At 35.3% G+C, this 7,249-nt stretch overlaps 1 long non-coding RNA gene across 1 annotated transcript; it reads left to right on the top strand.

Moving 5' to 3' along the window:
* Positions 1-3,890: 3,890 nt before the first annotated feature.
* On the top strand, positions 3,891-5,697 carry LOC132060986 (uncharacterized). The gene is made up of 2 exons (XR_009416072.1): positions 3,891-4,076; positions 4,499-5,697. It is a non-coding gene; the product is annotated as an uncharacterized LOC132060986 (long non-coding RNA).
* Positions 5,698-7,249: the final 1,552 nt, after the last annotated feature.

The following is a 7,249-nucleotide window of genomic DNA, read 5'->3' as shown; positions in this document are numbered from 1 at the left end:
AGATTCACTTGAGGTCCATTCTTTCTTCTTACACTCTCTTTTAGATCCTGCTCATCGGAATGCGATTATATGACTGCATTGAACATGCTTGCAAATCTGATTTCATGAATCTCTTTCTTTCCTTATATCTTTGGCGAATGATTTTGGATCTTTTTGATACTCTATTTGTTACCCCTGTTTCTTCATTATAAGTATCTTATTACACTGAGAAAGTTCCAACACTAAGAAGCTTCATGTTTTACATTACGTATGTTTTCGTTGTTTCAAAACATTTTCTTCATTTTTTCGTAAATATTCTTTATTTAATAGTTAAGTACAATATTTTGATCGTTTGTACACAATGTTCAATGAAAGGGAAGGTTGCAAAGCGTACAATCTTTAATGAAAACAAAAGGCTGCAAAACGTGCAACCGCAACTAGAAAATCTATTGTAAAAAAAGCTGCATACATCTTAACAAATTGTTTGATGTGTTAAGTAGAAGCAGCCATAGAAATCGTGTGAAGGCCTCTACTTCCAACTCTATTATGGACTATTCCTGTTCGCTGGTTGTCAGAATCCCTCCTCTTCACGTTCACAACTGTTTGCCTTTGAAATCCTAGAGGACTCCTGTTATCATCTCTGCCGTAGGATTTTTAAGAAGGCCAACAGTCAGTTAAATTAGCCGAATTTGATTCCCAATATGAGGAAAGGGAAATCTAATTTTTCTCTCTCTACTGTTGCTTCCTGAAGGTTCTTGCTCTTCCATGTCACATACTCCAGCAGTTCACCTTCTGAAGTACAATATTTTGACCGGCAAATTTATTTCGTTGCTAATTATATTATTGGATATATCTAATATCTTTACTTGAGTTTTATTGTGTTACACCTCGCATTTTCAGAGCATGAGCATGACACGTACTTCACCGGAGTAATAGAGTGTCGGAGACGTCCCATGGCGCTTTAGAAGGTACAAGCCATGGAAAATATGTAACAATGAAGTAAAAGGACGAATTACGATCTCGTAAGTCGTAGTCGGGAAAGACTATTTTGAAATACAAGAACATGGCCATTATCATGCATAATAAATGATAAATATCATGTATGGAGAGTTTGGAAGATTTCGAAATCGAGCAAATTGAAGAAAATAAGTTCGACGAAAATTTGAGAAATGTTGGGCAGATTTTTAGTCAACTTTAGAGGAGCATATCTCCTAGTATATTAGGAGTTTTAAGGTGAAACAAAAGCCTAAAATGAAGTTCGTCGAGTCTAGTTTGTAATGCAACAAACCTCTCATTGATACGATATTGGAGTAGAGAATTATAGACGTTACAAACTGAACTGTCGACGCAGGAACAGGGCGCTACAGTACTGCTACAGTGACGCCGCCCCAACTGAATATAAAAGGGCTCAAAACCCCCATTTTTCATCATAAAAATGGTCCAAAATTTCCAGAAAATTCAGCAACCTAGGGGAGCAAAAATATATCACAAAAGTGAGAATTTTGAGCAAAATTCAAGCTACGGAATATCAATCGAAGTCTGGACGACTTGTAGCTGCGATTATCATTTCATTTTTGTGTTAGAGGAGCTTGGGAATAAATAAATATTGGAGATCTTGCCACTTTGGTAAATATAAGGTATGAATCATCAAATCTTTCTCTTTATCAACTTTGATTAAGGAATATTTGCAAGAATAAAGTTATAGTTTGTTGTGTTGATGTTGTTGATTTATGGATTGAGTTTGAAGAGAATTTTGGATGAGAAATATATATATATATATATTGTAGGATGTTGAAGATGTTGTTATTGATGTTGTTGGTATTAATTTCGGCTTCTTTACGGAAATAAAGTTATTAAATAATCGTATCGCAAATTGGTTGGTTGAGAAATTTGGAAAACAGTGTGTGGGCTGTTTTATGGCATATGTTGGTGTTGGAAATGATGTTATTACTCTTGGTATTGTTGTTGATGTTGTTGGTTGTTGAATTAGAATTTCGGGCTAGGCATATAAACAGGGGAGGTGCTGCCCGAATTTTGACAGAGTCTAAAAGGATCTTAATTAGAGTTTCGAGACGAGCATGTGATGATGATTCTAACAATATTATGAATGGTTGTATATGTATATTATGAGACTGCGAATAATCTTAAGCGAGTTGCAAGACAGGAAGTAAACTGGAATTCGAGAAATTATCTTCCAGGTATGTTAAGGCTAGTCCCTTTCTTTCAAAGGCATGATCCGTATGTTGTGATTTCACATACGTTTCCATAACCTCCTTATTTTCCAACAGTTAGAAACTCATGATTCCTAAAATTTCCTAGTATACTAAAGATGAGATGTTTTCCATAATGTCCTTACCCTCAAAAGTTAAAGTTTCATGATTCCAAGAGTTTCTTATGACGCTAAAGATGAGTATGCTTTATAAGAATAACGAAGATGAAATGTTTTCTATGATGCGTATGATGACTATGATGAGAATGATTTCATATTTAAAGGTTCCAAGTTTATGATTTCGATGACGATATAAGAATGTTGAACTATTTCTTGATGTCTCAATTTTATTCATGGATGATGACTATTTTTAAAGATTCCAGAGTATATGAATTGATGCCTTATGAGAATTTTGATCTTATTCTATGTTTTCTCTTGATGCTATTCTTTATTGATAGTCTCACCTTATAATAATTGTTCCTTCAAGGTGAGACAAAGCGACGATGATTACTCCATAATATAATCGGAGGTTACCGACCTTACGTCACTCCGATACAGTTGTGACTTTTGATTGGGCTCTTATGCATATTTTATATATATATATGTATTTTCTCACACCGCGCCGCGCTATAGTCGGCCGGGCAGGCACATAGATGTGCACACCACTGCAGTGGGCATGTTATGATGTTACCCCGGATGCGGGAGGCCTGGACGCGGGCTAATGATGATAACACTGAGCCTTAATGGCCGGACATGATATTATATATACGACCCCGCGCCTTAATGGCCGGGCATGTTACTATGTATATGTATTGAAATATTTTTTTAGAAGGCTAAGCATGCATGTCATCCGCCTTATGAGGCACTCAGATGTACAGGTTATCTCTCTTACTCCTTGTTATTTTTCATATCTATATTATGTTATTATTCATGCCTTACATACTCAGTACATTATTCATACTAACGTCCCTTCTTGTGGACCCTGCGTTTCATGCCATGCGTGTGTGCATACAGATGAGTTAAGGATATTGCTAGAAGAGGTTCCAGCGGGATTGGCGAGCTCCATTCTCTTCCGGAGTGTTGCCGAGTTGAAGTATTTATGTTATGGTATACTGATTCATGTTAGAGACTTTGCAGACAGAGTTACGTATATAGCATGCCAGTCTTGTAAGCGGCTATTTAAGCCGATATATCATTATGCATTATTTTACAGATTTCATATGATTAGAGATTTTACTTGATTTAAGAAGAACGAAAAGAATGTTTCTGAAAAGCTTTCATTATGCATCTTATTTCATGACTTAAAAGTCCAGTGAGGTTATGAGTATAACGAGAACCAGTGGGTTCGCTCGATTCTAAGTAAGGGTCGGGTGCCCACCATGCCCTATCAGGATTGGGGTGTGACATATTGGTTCCTAAAATTTATGTGCTACTAAAACATGTATATTTTCAGATTTGCTTATATTTTATTGGGGTTTAGTTAATACTTTGGGCAACTTATATGGCCGGAGAAATTTACATGTAATAAACTATGAGTTTACAAACATCTCTCAGTATTACGAAACGGGGGCAAATACACTATTGTACTTATAATTTAAATGCGAAAAAAATGAATAGTTTCATCATGAAATACTACTATAGATGTTGTTATTGTTGTTGTTGTTGTTCTTATTATTATTATTATTATTATTATTATTATTATTATTATTATTATTATTATTATTTTGTTGCTAAATCGAGATTTTATAAGCTTTTATAGTGTCAGTATTATGCTGGGAGTTGTTGAATCTGTTGTGGTTTCTGTTGGTCCAGATATTCCAGAGGAGGTAAGGAAGTAGAGTGGCAATGGAAATTTGAATGTTAATGGGCAGAAGTATATTTGTGTCGGGTAAAGTCAAATTAAAATGATCATATGAAATATACTCTTTTCATTTATTCCCATAAAACATAACTGAACGAGAAGAAAAATTAGTCAAAAAGAAATTTTCTAAATGAGAGCTCATTGATTTACTCTTTCAATTTTTGCCTCAATGTAAGCCCTTAGATTTACTCTTTCACTTTTTGTCCTCTTTTAGTATTTTATATCCCTTTTAATTCCAAAACTTAATAATTTAAGTCGTTTCAAGTGAAACAATAAGATTCCTGCAATTATATCCAAATAAACAGACATGCTTTTATGATGTTTGGTCTTGAAATGGGAATGTCTTGGTATATTTATCATGGCTACAATTTAGAAAGTTGTAATGAGAATTGGCCTTTGTGTTTATTGTAAAATGTTGGTTTGGAACTGATTTTGTTCATAAATCGTAGGTTTGTTCACGGCAGTGCAGCCTGGAATAAAACAAATACTGCCCTGTTAAGGCAACAAAATAAATCATTGGTCCTGCAATCATGGATGCTACCTTCTATTGACGTTGAGGTGATTATTTGTATATATTTCAATAGTTCAGGTAAAGAATCCAAAATATATTCTTCTTTCTTAAAAGCTACATTACTACAACTAAAATAAAGCAATGTAAACTTATTTTCTACTGTATAATTTACAAGCGGCTCTACCTTACAGAATCGTCCTTTGTCTTTTCAAAGAAATATAGCGTCCATAATGCTTTATTGAGCAGGCAAATGGAAAGCAAACCATCACGTACCATCCAAATCTATTTGTTAGTTCCAGCTTAGCTTTAGTTTTGTTAAATTTGTAGATGCAAGTATGAATAAAGTAAGTTGCTTTTCGTCCAATACTACTCAAGTTTTCTCATAGTTGTGATGGACACTCTTATACATTTGAGAAGTGATAATTTCAGGAGGTAAAACAAATTAAGAGTATTACGATTTGAGAGAATCAAAGAAAAGATTCCTTGAAAACTTCCTAAATAAAATATCCTATTATCTGTTTCGGATTCTTAGTTTATCAAGAGACAAGAGTGATACTATTAGGCTAAGTTGGTTTGATGTTTCATTCTATTTGTGCTACTCATATGGAGATGCCTTGCCGGATTCCTTAATTGATTAATGTAGTTTAGAACTGCCATAAAGACTAACAGACAAGGTCTTAAAATGCAGATGAAACTTGTGTCAACTTGCAAGCATTGGAGTTGGATATGTGTGAACCATAAAGACTCACTACAAAGTCTTGAAAACTGAACAGATTACGTAGATAAGTGAGAAATAATTAATACATCCATTCAAATAAAGATTTAGAAGTTCAAAAGATCGGTTGATTGATGACCGGTCTAATGGGTCTGAGTTCAAACTTACTCTGATTCCATGTTGAAAATGAGAGTTGAATCCAAAACTTTAAAAGATTTCAAGCAAAAAATTGTTTCTTTTTTTTTTTCTTTTTTTTTTTTGGTTCAATATTTCTGCAATACTTGCTAATTATTTTAATGCAAGTACAAAGGTAGATCTTTAGAGTCGAGAACTTAGTTTTAAATCAAACCTAATATGTGATGTGTTAGTAGTTAATACCATGTATATGGAGATGAGCATATATGGGAGGAGAAATTGCTTGAGGTTGTGGAAGAAGAAAATAAACTGAGACTTAATTGCTTAAACAAGAGATACTAGCATGTCGCATTCACTTCCTCTTTCTCTATATTTTTTCCAAACAGAGCCAAATTGGGAAGATTAATTTGTTCAGTCGAGACCTGAAGATAGATCCTTTAAGTTTATTTGGAGTTATCAGCAACATCATAAAAGAGATACACAAAACCTATTGCTCCAACAACCTACTTCCATTTTCTAGGTGCCTACATCACAAGTGTATGATCCATTAGAATGCAAGTGCTTTCCAAGAAAATCATATCTACTTTTTACTTGATGTGCATTTGTATATGGGAAGGATTTTCCTAAATTGAATATTCTGATCCAGAACACTTTCCTTTTACCTTCTCCATGAAGCATAGAACATCTTTCGGTATTCTGCTTGCCATTTTGATAATGGATATTGTCACGCCCCAAAACCCACCCTGGACGTGACCGGCATCCGATGTCATAAACAACATCGAAAGAACCTAAACAACATAATAATAATACTTGAACCCGCCGGGTTCAACATTCGCCTCCAACAGCTTATACATTAAATGTAACAAATCATGAATACATAAACTAAATCAGCGGAAGTCTTTAATATCATAAAAGTTAATCAAACGCGACGATGCCCAAGAGTTAACAAAACTCAACAACTACCCACAAGAATGTATACTATGGAGCTTCTAAGATAGTGATGAATGTCTAAATCATCGGACGCGACCAAACTAAAAGGCGAAGAGTAAAGATAGAATGGTGCCCCACGAACAATCATGTGGGCTCACCGAATAGTCTCGAAGCAGCAAGTTCTCTTAAGTCGTAGGCGTATCACGAACCTGCTCCTCAATGATACCTAACATACCATAAAAAACAACAATGGTATGCCTGAGTACTGGGTACTCAGTGAGTGTCTCGGGGACAAATATTATAAAAATAAAATATAATAATACATAAAGAAATCGATTCCGAGAAGATGGCATAAAAACGGTCATTCCACTTTTTGATTCTTAATATCATTTGTTAAACAACTTTACAAAACCATTACTCAATATAAGACAAGTAATCGGCATGTGTATCTTAATAAGAATTATCAAAACCGATTATAAAGTCTTTTGTCAAGTTACAACTTTCAAATATGCCTTTCAAATTGATCAATTAAGATAGTCATCAACAATTCCATAAGAGAATAAGAATGTCACACATGCCAATACGTGCCCAAGAATAAATCACATCGAGGGGATCACCATAGGGTTCCCCTTGTCACAACGCACCACACCGGATTATAAAATCCTCGGTGACCACTCATCCTCCCGAATGGCTAGGCATAAACACACCGAATATGAAATCCTCGGTGACCACTCATCCTCCCGAATGGCTAGGCGTAAGCACACCGGAATATGAGATCCTCGGTGACCACTCATCCTCCCGAATGGCTAGGCATAAGCACACCGGAATATGAGACCCTCGGTGACCACTCATCCTCCCGAATGGCTAGGCGTAAGCACACCGGAATATGAGATCCTCGGTGACCACTCA

This window comes from Lycium ferocissimum, chromosome 6 (genome assembly GCF_029784015.1).
Source record: "Lycium ferocissimum isolate CSIRO_LF1 chromosome 6, AGI_CSIRO_Lferr_CH_V1, whole genome shotgun sequence".
Taxonomy (NCBI): domain Eukaryota; kingdom Viridiplantae; phylum Streptophyta; class Magnoliopsida; order Solanales; family Solanaceae; genus Lycium; species Lycium ferocissimum.
The sequence above is the reverse complement of the archived record's forward strand: the minus strand, read 5'-3'. Positions and strand labels throughout refer to the sequence as shown.